We start from the raw sequence: 12516 nt of genomic DNA, 5'->3' as shown, positions 1-12516 counted from the left end.
CCATTTTTCCTAAGTGAAGACAGCACAAGAAAATTCCACAGGACCATGCTTGGGAGGACTCACTTTGTCCATGTAGCATCCTCTCAGCCTTGGGTCTCTCCTACATCACTGGTGTGAAAAGGATGCCATGACCCAGCCCTGCAGCACCACCAGGTTCCTAACTTGTGTTTCCCATGAATGAAATTCACAAAAGGGAAAAGATATAATCCATGATGTGTGATCTAAAATGAAAGAATCCTTCAGATCAACCCTTGCACAAAGATTTCTCTCTCTGCCACAATCTGGAAGATTAATGTGGTGAGTATGCATGGCTGCCAACTGCCTGTATATGCCAGCCCAAGAATTAATAAATGCTTTGCAGTCATTCAGTCACAATGAGAAAAAGAAGGGGGTGGGAGAGACAATAAATCCCCAAAGAATCGCTATTAATTGCTTCCCAGTGTTCTGACTCATCACATTCTTCCAACAATTTTATTTTTTCAGTATTTATCTCATCTCACTGTGTACATTTACACTGCACCCCTGAGCAAAGCACCCTGCCCTGTCTTGGAGGCCAGCAGAGAGAAGGGGACACTACTGGGACCTGGTGACCTGGATGGTGTCTGGCACCTGCTTTGAGGTGAGGTGGATTGCTCCCTAGATTAGCAAGGGAACCCAAGGCGATTAACAGAGATTTAGCTCTGACCTATTTTAGATGTTTATAACTTAGCAAGTGAGTTGCACTTGGTATTTTTGTTGCCTTAGTTTCCCATTTAAAAAGTGACTATTCCACATGATCAAAGACAAGTTGTCTGTGAGACCTTCCAAAGTGAGAGGTGTGCCATAATGACTGACAAGATATAAGAAGTCATGAGTGCAAGAGAGCTAAAACTGTCTTTGTATAGGCAGGTGTTGCAGAGAATATCAGACAGCTCAGGTTGACAAATTCAGTTCAGCTCACTCAAGAATCTGTAAACATTGATATTGGCCCAAACTTCATCTGACTCCTTTCACTCCTGGCAGTGAAATCTTGGAAATGCGTCAATGTGTTATTGGAAAACTCTTGGGAAGCATTTCAGTAGTTCTAATTCAATCCCTAACCAGGAAGTATAGAAGGAATAGGGAAAAAAGTGTTTTTAAACCCATTAAAACATTGGCAACATTGGTGGATGCAGGGAAAGAGGCTGCATTGCTGTCCCACTTGTAGATGCTGCAGGGTTTTCACACTGTGACAAATGAAAAGCAAGCTGATACAAGAGCACCAGAATTTTCTCCCCATGCTTTTCTTTCCCCTTGGCCTGTTGGGGCTCAAAGTCAGAAATCCTTCTGATATTCCATGATCCATAAGATGACAACTCACGGTGCAGACCGTATGGAATCGTGAGAGGTCAGGATTGCCCTGCAGGGCCAGCACCAGAGCCATGACCAGAACTGTGTCATGGAAAGCTGCAGCCACTGCAGCCACAGGGGAGAGCAGGAGGAGGACACCAACAAGCTGCTTATGGAGGATTTCTGGTGGGTCACTTTGCTTGGGGCATCATCATTTTGGGAATCACAGAGTAACTGCTAGACGGAGCCTAAGGATTGTGCTGCTGAACACAAGCCAATGAGGCTGCAGAATAAAAGCCTCTTTCTGACAATCAACACAAAAATCACCACTAGCAATGGAAACGATTTCATAATACTGACAATTTGCACCAAATCTCGCCAGCAGTAGGTATGGCATTGACACATGCACTTAGCACGTTTTGGGGGATGGGGAGGATGGAAAGGACAGAAAGGTGGCTGGAGTTTTTCTTGAGTCCACTTCTCACCCTATATGTCTACAATTTCAACAAAACCCATCTTTTTTTTTACATTCACATAAATATTATCTGCACAAGAATGTAAACAACAGTAAAAAATGGGAATCTGGGCACAGGTCAGCTCTTTGAGGAGTGCCTGCTTTCTGAAGACATGCACGTGCACACAGTCCTCCAGCTTACAGCCCATAGCTGTAAAATCACATCAGACATGAAGAATATAATATTCCATGCCAGAGCAAAGAGCAAGCCAGCTATGTCTTTTAATGATAGAAATACAATACAAAGCATCCCATACTTTAAACTGCATTTTCTAGCTGTATCTACATAATGCTTTCAACAAAGTTAGTTGTGTTTCTCCATTATTGGTGAGAATTGTAAGTGTTGATGGTGCCCCATTCCTCTTGTCTTGTTGGCAATTCCCTATGCACAGCTTTTTCACATGTCCTTTCTCACTAGGAGATGCTGCCAGAGAGAGTTCATTGCTGAGCATCTGTGTTGCTCCTAATAAAATGCTGAAGTGTGAAATGTCTGTCACAGAACACCACCATGATGAAATAGCATGAAAAAATCTCTTCCCAGCCCTCCTGGACAACTGTAGAGCAACATATCTCCTAATCTCTTCTGAAACCTGTAAACTCAAGTAAGGCATTATTTGCACACAGAGGCAAATTAATAAGGATTGCACGCATTTTTCATCAAGCTCTATAACTGCTTTTATTGCAAATGGAAATTTGGAAATGTAAGCCTATGATGGAGGGGAGAATGATGGGATTAGTCTTCCTCCAGGACCCCTCCTGACAAACGTGTTGCTGGCCAGAAGCCTGTGTTCATCTCCTCATACAATGCCACATCACCTTGCTCAGCAGTTACTGTAGCAACAGCTTTGCCTGCTCTCTTATTCCTTCATGAGGTACCATGAACCCTCTCGTTTTTTCACAGAGGACCCAACCCCCTACTTACAAAATTATTTAATAAAAACAACACTATTCTTTAGAAGACAGAAAATATTCTTTCTTCTGTCTGCTACACCTCGAGCTCAGTTCCCTACAAAGTGAAGGAGAAACAAAATCAGCTGGTTTTCAGAGGATTTATAATGACCTGACACAAGGTGCATTTATTCAAAGGGCATTGATAAAGGGAATCAGCCTTGATCCAAAGAATTCATGAAGCTTCACCTCTTTGCAATGGCCAAGGGTCCAGCTCACATTGTGTGTACAGACAGAATAGTCACTTCTCACAAGAAACACCACAAAAACTTACAAAACCATATTCACCAATAGGTGGGAAAAGCACTTTTCACAGAATATGGTCAGACAGAATTTTTGGTACCATTTCAATCTCCACTAAGCTCTACAGGAACATAAGACATGTTCTTTGCAGTTAGCCTGTAGAAATCTGACATCATTGTAAACAGAAAATATTTGGGAGAGAAGAAGGGAGAATCTTTTAATATTAACTCAGTTTAAGACTTAGAAGTTTCCAGTTGAATATTATTTGTAGCAATTGTGCTAGTCAAAGCTAGGACCTATTATTCAATTTTTGAAGAGAGTTGTTTTTATTAGCACGTGTGTACACAGTAATAAATTACTGCTTTAAAGCATTTAATGTAAAATGGGCACTCATAAACTAGCAGGAACATACCTTGAAATTTGTAGAGGTAATTCTATTATGCTATAGTGCAATAATTCTATTGTGCTAGTGTGCAAGAACATAATAGTATATGGTTTTGATTATAAAGTAATCATTTCCCTCATTAACATATATAAACACTTAAATTACCTATAGGTATTTAAACTTATTTTATTCTGAATATACTTTTCTTAGTATTACAAACCTTAGTATTACAAACACTGTTTAATTCTAGGGAAAAAAATCTTTATTTTAAAAGGTATTTGCTGAATGATGTTTGTTTGAAAGCCTGCTTGGCAGCACATAAACCATCAGCAGTATCAGCTGGGACAAAGGCAGAGGACCTGTAGCTCAGCATCCAGCACAGCCTGGCAGAGAGAAAGGGCATGTCCTCATGGCTCAGAATTTTCACTCCATGTTCAAGCTCTTCATAATAAAATCCTTGGAATCCACCTGCTAAAGCCTTTGGTCTAAGAAGCATGCTTATAAAAGCCTCTGACTTTGAGGTCTGCTTTCTGGGACTAAATCATATTATATCATCCTCTGAAGGAAAGCTGACATTAGTGGGACTTGGTGGGTACATTAAAGGACAGAGTTTGACCCAGTGGCTTAAGAAAAAAATAAAAGATATAGGACTCTAAGGTTCAAGTCCATATGACTGCTTGACAAACTGAAAGGAGTGAAATCACTGCCATATGAAGAAAAATAAAAATCAGAACATTTTTGGCTGCAAGACCTATAAATCCACACCCACACGTGCTATACTTCATATTGAGGACTTACTTCATAATAGTCGAGTAGTCAATCAATCCCTCAGTACCTGATAGCTTGGAAAGGTCAGGAGAGATGAGCCCTTACTCTAATTTTTTGTTAGAGATGGCAGAACTTATTTGCAGCTGCTTAGAACTTTTATTATTTAACCATTTTTCAGCACTGAAGAAAATCATTCTGGGTGTACAGCTCTGGATGCTTTTCTAGGAGAAACTTCTAGCAGAAGTAATTCTCCTGGCTCTGAGAATGAGGCTAAAGGGGGAAAAAGCATTGTTTTGTTCATGTGGGCCCAGGAGGGAGTAGTTCAGATGGAGACTGAGAGGCTCAGCAATGCAAACTGCTCCAACTGCCAGCTCTATAACTTTAAAGCCCCAGCATGTGTGAGCACACTGGATAAAGAAGTCCTCCCCATGACTCCAGCTGCTGGCTGTATCACTTCTGACTAATGAGAGGCAGAAGCAGAAGAGGAAGAAGGCAAGTGGCAGGAGAAGGCAGCAGAGGTGCCACAGATAAATGGGGAGGAAGGATGAAAGGGGAGTGCTAGTCTATAAGACACTTCCACCAGCACAGGACCCGAGACCTGATCCTCAACAGTCTCTATATGTCAGCAAATACCTGTGAAACCACTGATGGAAACAGCATGGCAGTCCTTTCAGGAGATGGCTCAAACAGCAAGCTATTGGTTGCTTCAAGTCACCCACTGCCAGAAACCTGGAGTTTTTATCCCTTCTGAGATGATCTGGACAATGACTTGGATATTTTCAGCTTTACATTTTTTAAAAAGGGAAGAAATTAAATTCGATTAGTCTGAAAAGAACACCAAGATTGCAAAGCCAAGTTCTGACGAGATGGGAAATTTCTGAATCCCTTTACTCTCCTGCTACTCATGTGAGAGCACAGTACTGCACAAGAAGTGACTACATGCTCATTTTTCTGTGGGCACCCTGACTCTTTCAGAGCAGAGGATGGCCACTGCTCAGAGCATGAAAGATGCTGTGTGGATGAGGGATTGTGAAGGATTGCTTCATCCAGACATGGAAAATGTGCCCTGGGTCACACAAGACACTGCAGAACAGTTTCAGTCTAGGGTTCTCTATTTTGTTGTCATGAATCACAAATATTTTCCTCTGCAAATAAAATCACAAAGAGCTGTGCTTTTTTTCTGTTATAATGTTATTGATCATACAAAACAACCCCCAAGTTCTTAGGGAAGAGGTGATGTTTTCATGAGATCAAAGGAGAGAAGAGGCAAAATACCTCCCAAATTTTCAGGAATGCGAATACATGGGACGTGGAACAGCAGCAGCAAGTACAGTTGTAGACCCTATGGGAAGAAAAAAAGCATAACAATCATACTGTTAGAGACTGTCATGAGGACTATTTTCAAAGAGTCCAGATTAAAGTCAAACTAAGACAGCTCTGGCATTGTTTTCTAGCATCAAATGTTTTACTTTACAGGCAAGTAACTTAGAGATCTGCATGTTAAAGTTAGCTATGTGGAAAAACCAGATACAAATACAGTACCCTGTACCCTCCATTCAATTGCTTTTTTGAATTCATGTCAGATTACAATGACTGTAAGCCAGTGAAATGTTGGTGATCTCTGTCCAATGTTGGTAGAGGTAGAGAAATCAGCTTCAGCTGAAATTATGTTTTATAGCTAAGAGGAAAAAAGCAGCCAGGCACTGAAGACTGCTTTTTTTTACCTTAGCACTTGAAAGAGAGCTCTTTCTGCTGAAAATCAAAAAGCTTTGGTAAGGGAAGGAGAAAAGAAAGCATAGCTGTTGGCTCTACTGTTCGGTAAAATAAAGGACCTTTTCCAGTATTTTTCTTCCAGCATTGTGCTGAAGATAATTTAGTAGGAGTTCAAGAATCAAAACAAAACACTAGTGAAGAGGCAAAATAGAGGAATGGAAATATTTTTCTTATAGAGATCTCCAAAGTCTAGACCTACACAAAAACTGGAGCTTACCAAGTCAGTAAACCCTTTGGCTAAATTTGGAGAGTCCTGACATTTTGCAGCTTCCTTATTGCACCGTTATCAAAGGAAAGAGCTTCAACTCTCCCTACAGACATGAATGTAACACCCAAAGTAACGAGGAGTCTTCTTCTAGAACCTATTCCTGTCTTTCGCACCTAGATCTAGAAAAACAGGACATAGAATGATGGGGAGGAGGGAAATAAAAAAATCCCCACAAACAAAAAATACAAACAAAAACCACCCCCACAAATCCTCACCACTTACAAATGACATGCTGTATTTTTTTTATTCTCAATATCCCTGTTTCTCTGATGCAAACACTATCTATATCCAGTCAGTATGTGCAGGACTTCCATTCAAATAAAAAAAACATTTGAAGGAAGGCAGCCCTGCCTATTGCAGGTATTCTCCTTGCTACTGTTATTTTTACAACTGAAGAAGATATAATTTTAACATGAAAGTTTTCTGGGCTTAGAATAATTTCATCAGCTCTCTAGAGCTTGACAAAGAAAAGGAGACAAAGTCAGAAAGCTATCAATAACTCTTTTCTAACATTTTCACTAAAAAACAGTAGTAAGTTATGCATTACATTTTTAACTGGAATTTTTTTGGAAGAAAACAAAACCAGAAAGAACAAAACCACACCCCTGCTAAACCACTTAATATGCTTTGCCAGCAAACATATTAATTTGTATGTCTTGGATTCTATCTGCAGCTGATATTCTCTTTAATCAAAAATACTGAACAGAATCAAAGAAAAAAATGCTGATTTATATTTTATTGCTCGTGTTTTATCTTTCTCACTTTCATAAAAGACCTATTTTCTGCCCTGTTAACAGATCTTAATTTAAATATGTTAACACAAACATTCGTATGCCTATTTTACATACAAATACCTTGTATAAGGAAATAACAACCCATACATATATATGTAGATATGTAAGTATACAGATATACAAACTTCAATTATTTTTAAAAATACATCAAAGAAAGTCACTATTGTTATCCACCAGCTGTGACCAGAACTGTCTCTTTAACATGCTGCATTTAATGAGATATTATGTTAGCATTTCCCTGGAAAAAAAAAAAAAAAAAACTATGTTAAAATCAGTAAGGGAATTATGTAAATAAAGTACCAACCCTGATGAAACAGCAATTATATATCTCAGCAGCTGTGTACGTCTGCTTATGATAGATGATTAACTAGCAAATTGTTTGCATATTTGTTTTATGAAGCATTTGGCAATTTAACTGTTAGCTATGAAGGTTTAGCCAAAAGTCATTAAAATGCTTAGGCTAGTATAGATCACAGGTGGTACTGTTTTAGGAAACTTAGAAAATGCCAAAATGTAAGAGATACCTTATAGCAAAGGACTATATCCACAGAGGGTTGTCCAGGGGATGTGAGTAGGGACCAGGCTGGACATCTAATCCACCCCCTTGGTGGTTCATGGAGACTCAAAAGAACCAGGTCTTGGCTTCTTCTCCTGTTTGGGGGTGATTTCAGCCCTAACACTGCTGCCACTGAATTTGCCTTCTCCTTCAGTCGTTTGGATAGTCTATGACAAGGGACACCTTTGCTACAGGCAAAATTTGAGAATATCTCCAGAACTTCACAGGGAGATCTGGGCTGTTGAGACCTGGATTCCAGCTCCACTTTCATGGATGTTTAACATAAATAGCACAATCACAAGTGCTACACTGGCACAGGGACCATTACAACACAGAATTCTTCTCCTTCTTTGAATGTGCAAATTTTAGAAGGAGGGACCACCCTCACCAAAAGAGTTGGAAATCTTTTGTAATGTGAGTTAAAATCTGCCCAGAAAGGAAACTGCATCTTGTTTTCCTGCAGTTTGGGTAAGTGCACTGACACCTGAGCTGTAGGAAAGAGTAGACAGCCTCTTCCAGGTGTGACTAAGGTGGCTGAAGACAACTTACCACTGAGTCATCACCCAAAGACTATTTCACTGAGCAAATGGAATATAATTGTGGGTTGTTTATTTTTGTGTTTAGTGTCAAATGAATAGAGAAAATCAGAGTTAGGTAAAGACTTTTGTGTATTTCATTCACCAGATGCTGTAGCAAGCAGCCTCCACCAGTGACAGCTGCCTAAAAGGTACATTGGTTACTCTGAAGGCAGGTATGTTCAGGTTCTGACTGAAGTGAGCATGGGTACACATTTTGGAGTTTAAGAATTCTCTGAAAGCTTTTATTTTTCTTTTGCTCAAAGGGACAATGAATATTTCACTTCTGCTATTATTGTACTTCATTATTTTCATGAGAACAGGTACAATATAAGAAGGGACAATTTGGCCCTTTCTATTGTGACAGGCAGCTCACAGCTGCATAACTCCAGGGAGAAGTTGCTCTGCCTAAGACAATTTGCATCAGTGCATCCTGGCTTGGTCACCATGTGTTTGTCCCTGTATTTTGCTGTAAGAGAGGAGCTGGTTCTTCTCCATCGGCCATGCCAGCCCCTTCCTGCTTTCATCCCTGACTCCTTTGTACCAGCCCAGTTTCACAATCACTTTCTTCAAGCCCTGCAGAGGCAGCCCTTGTTTCCAGACACACAGAGCTCCATGGCAGGCACAAGAAGATATGCATGTGACCAGAGTTGTCCTGGATCCATTGCCAGACCTAGTGCAAACACTGGTCTGCTGGTGCTGATACCCAGAGATCATTCAGCTCCAGCTGTTAGTTACAGACACAAGGCTCACTTGCTGTTTAGTGGAGAACAAAAAGCATCAGCATAAGCTCACGTGTAGCTGCAGCTGCAGATCTGTGGCTGTATAAGTGTATAAATTACAGCTGCACCCTGCCTGCTTCTCCCTGCCATCTCAGCATGCCTCTCCTTTGCCTTCTGCTCTGCTCTTGCAGACCCCACTCACCTCCTCCCATTAGAAAGGAGCCATCTGAGCTCAGACTGCAAGTAATAAATTTATAAACATTATTTTGGAGGTCTGACACAAACCCAGCTCATGATCTCAAAATCCTACTGATTCACCAAGCTATCATCAGTATATGAGCCCATAATAGTACAATTTTGCTGTGAAAGAAAGCCAAAGAGTTTAAACAGCAAGTTGCACCTGGCCAAAAATGCACTGCTTTTATTTCTTTAAAATTCCAACCACACAACACATTTTTCCTGTATTCTTGCAACTTGCCTCAGCTGAAACCTCACTGGCGTCAGAGTTAACCTGGAAGATTCATGAGGAATTAGAGAAATACATTGTTTGCTCTATTTGTGAAACATACTTTCCAGGAACATTATTTCCTTCTGTTCCCTCCTCTCAAATTTCCCCCCCAGCCTGTTGCTATGCTGGTGCTGTGTGTATTCACTTAGTTTACACCACGAGCTGCCTATGGCAAGGAGCTATTATTTGTGCTTCTCTGCAACACAGTTTTGTCACTATGGACAGAGCAGCCCACACAAATGATCTTCATTACAGAAAGCTAACAGGGTAGATCAGTCATTCATCGAGATGATCATTGACTCCCCAGTGAGGTGGGGGCTATGCTTTCAAGACCAGCTATAATTTATCCCAGCAAACTTGATGATATGTGGCTATTTTTGAGAAAAAACTGTGAAAACCTGAGCATGACACACAGCCTGTGATGGGGTTTTAAATTTTTTCCTATAGGTGAAAATAATATTTTCCCCTTTAACCTGCTGAGGGGCTCTCTGTGAGTCATCAGGTGAGATGTCTGTCTTGTAGCAGTGCTGGGGGACTGGAATGCACTGTGGGATACCTTGTTATGACAGATTCATACAAAACATCAGATTAATCAAGTTCAGCCTTTCCTTCTTTCTAATTTTTCCTGATTCAGTGCCCAAGATGATGATGACTCCAGCAGGAAAAACAGAGGAAGAAAATCTGCTTGAAGAGTTGCCTTCCTAAATTAAGCAGGATAAAGAGGTGACCTGAATTTGTTTGCTTGTCTTTAAATAAAGAACTCATGAAATCTTAAAAAGCAGCTTTTGACTGTAAACAGTGACTTTGCCTATTCAATATAGTTTTAAAGACTTACACTGCCTCCCTCCACCTCCAGACAATGGGGTGACTTCCCTGGGAATACATGCAGGAACATTGCCTTTCTCAAGCTCTGAGCTTGCAGTGGCTTAAATAACCAGTTTCTAGCCAGTCTGGCAGAAAAAATAACCAAAATGTAAAAGCATGTAAGTCTTTCTGAAGCGTGGAGGTAGTGTGAGGTGTCTCAGGGCTCCTTTGCTGGCTCTCCAGCAGGCACTGCTGGCCTCACTGCTCTCTCCATCTCTAATCCATGCCCACGGTGCAGCTTTAGAGATGCTACCAATCACTAGCACCAAAGATACTGTGAACTGGTTGTCTAAACTCAGGAGAGAGCCTTAAAATCTTGCTGTTTCAAAGTGGCTTATTTAGATGCTTTTAATTTGCCTTTGGGTTTGAGTTTTCAGAGCCATGCCAGCGATTGCAATCATGAAGCCTGCATATTTTTCTCCTAAAATGGGACTTTAGGCTGCCATTAACAGCTTCTTTACACCAATGAGGTTTTGAGAAAAAAATCAATTATTTTAAGACTGGTAATAAAACCTTGAGAATTATCAACATTTTATGTCACTGGTTCCTTTGCTGTTTTCATCTCTTCCTGCCTCAAGAAAATCAATTCCTCCACGTAAGATAAGAGATCCAGGATACATGATACCCATCCAAAACTGGAGTGCATAAACTCAGTTTGCAGCTCAAGCCAATTTCATCTCACCATCTTTAATAACAGCTCCATTTAAAAACCTTTGGAGGGTAGAAAACTAAGAATAAACAGTAATATTTTTTTCTGATTAAAAAATGCTCCAAATGGGCTTTTATTTTGAAAGACTCTCCTTTAATGTACAGTGAAGCTGTAGAAACTAGTACATGGCAGAATAAACTGTAGTCCTACTGAGTGAAGTGTAAGACACTGAATAAATCATTTTGATTTGACTAGGAAAAGTGGTTGAGGTCTTTAACTACTGCTATAATAGAAATAACTACATTTTTTAATGTGAAGAAGACTTTTAAGCATTTCTGGTTTTGTGTGCACATGTGCATGAATTGTTACTGTTTGCAAGTTTATTCATAAAATAAGCAAAATAAAGTAACCCTTCACTTATTGCTGTGATGGGAATATTGCAATTGAAAATTGCTGCAATTGAAAATAAGAGGCCCTCTGTAGTGATTGCCACAGGAAGAGAAAAGTCTGTCCCTGCTCCAGTACACATAAAACCATAGATACAAGTTAGAGGAGTGAGAAATGAGTCAGGATGATGAGCTCATATTAAAAAAACAAAGTTTAACAGAAAAACAGGAGTCTCAGCCTGACATAAGAGCATTTTTCAGGGTGATATAATCTTTATTAAGTGGCTTGAAATTACATTTTTATCCAGAACTTCACATACCCTAAAATATTGATATGTATGATGTTACATAATTTTCCCAATGAGAAAGAACATTCAAAAGTCATTATGATACCTCAAAATATGGTGACTTCCAACAGTGGATCCAAGTGTTAGTTTCCAAGATTTCAAACATTTGAAAGAACATTTGCAGATCTTTTCTGAAATAGCTGTCCTTGAGTATAGAAGATAGTCCCCTCTTACAATTAGCTGAATATTGTATGTACATCATCATAAAACTTTGAAAGGATTGGGATCAACTTATTGTTTGACAAAGCTAAAGCAAGAATGGTAATCAATCCCTTGGCAATGGAAATTTTAAATTTAAAATAAGCTTTACAAAGCCTTTGAACCTTCAAACACTTAATCCTTAAGAAATTAATGGGTCCCTGAAGAAGTCTTATTTCCTTTTCTGTTTCAGTTATATATACTTCAATTACATTAATCAACAATGCAACAAAATAACTGATAAAGACCCAACCTCCCAGAAAAAAAATCTTCCCGATGCCTCTTTGCCACTTCCCCCCCCCTTTTTTTGCCCTTTTTGGATTCTAAACTGCTCAGGGCTCTACAGAAAACTGTACTTTCTGGGTTTTATGTTCTATTTTTTCCAGCTTTGGTTTGCTGTCACAGTAACACCTCCCTCCACCCCTGACCTATTCCTCTCTCCAGCAATTTGTGTTGACTGCAGCAACACCTGCAGATGAAAGCAGCCCTATGTGAGAGGTTTCCTTCTGCTGAACCTGGAACAGCACTGAAGAGTCCTTCAAATGTTTCTGTCTTTTAAAGGCAATTGGAACTTTATGGAACATTTTCTTTTTCCTCTTAGGAACAATTACCATTGTGGTCCCCAAGCTGCCATGCCAGCCTCTGCCTTTGGGCAAAAATGAATATATTTTTCAAGTTTCACTGCATCAAAAACTCCTAGAAGTGACCTT

The 12516-nt window shown here is 39.9% G+C and overlaps 1 protein-coding gene and 1 long non-coding RNA gene across 2 annotated transcripts in view; one reads left to right on the top strand and one right to left on the bottom strand.

Annotated features, from left to right (window-relative positions):
* The window catches only part of LOC148225109 (uncharacterized), a 28259-nt gene extending 27664 nt beyond the window's left edge, over positions 1-595 (top strand). The window contains exon 3 of the long non-coding RNA XR_015798886.1: positions 484-595. This is a non-coding gene — a long non-coding RNA (uncharacterized LOC148225109). The remainder of the gene's footprint in view (positions 1-483) is intronic.
* A 1426-nt stretch (positions 596-2021) lies between these two features.
* Positions 2022-12516, bottom strand: part of CDK14 (cyclin dependent kinase 14) — a 405136-nt gene continuing 394641 nt past the window's right edge. Inside the window, exon 15 of the mRNA XM_088161472.1 lies at positions 2022-5508. The gene's annotated coding sequence lies outside the window, so the exon portion shown is untranslated. The remainder of the gene's footprint in view (positions 5509-12516) is intronic.

Source organism: Sturnus vulgaris, chromosome 1 (assembly GCF_052056855.1).
Source record: "Sturnus vulgaris isolate bStuVul1 chromosome 1, bStuVul1.hap1, whole genome shotgun sequence".
NCBI classification, from domain to species: domain Eukaryota; kingdom Metazoa; phylum Chordata; class Aves; order Passeriformes; family Sturnidae; genus Sturnus; species Sturnus vulgaris.
Note: the sequence above shows the minus strand (reverse complement) of the source record. Positions and strands in the feature narration are given on the sequence as shown.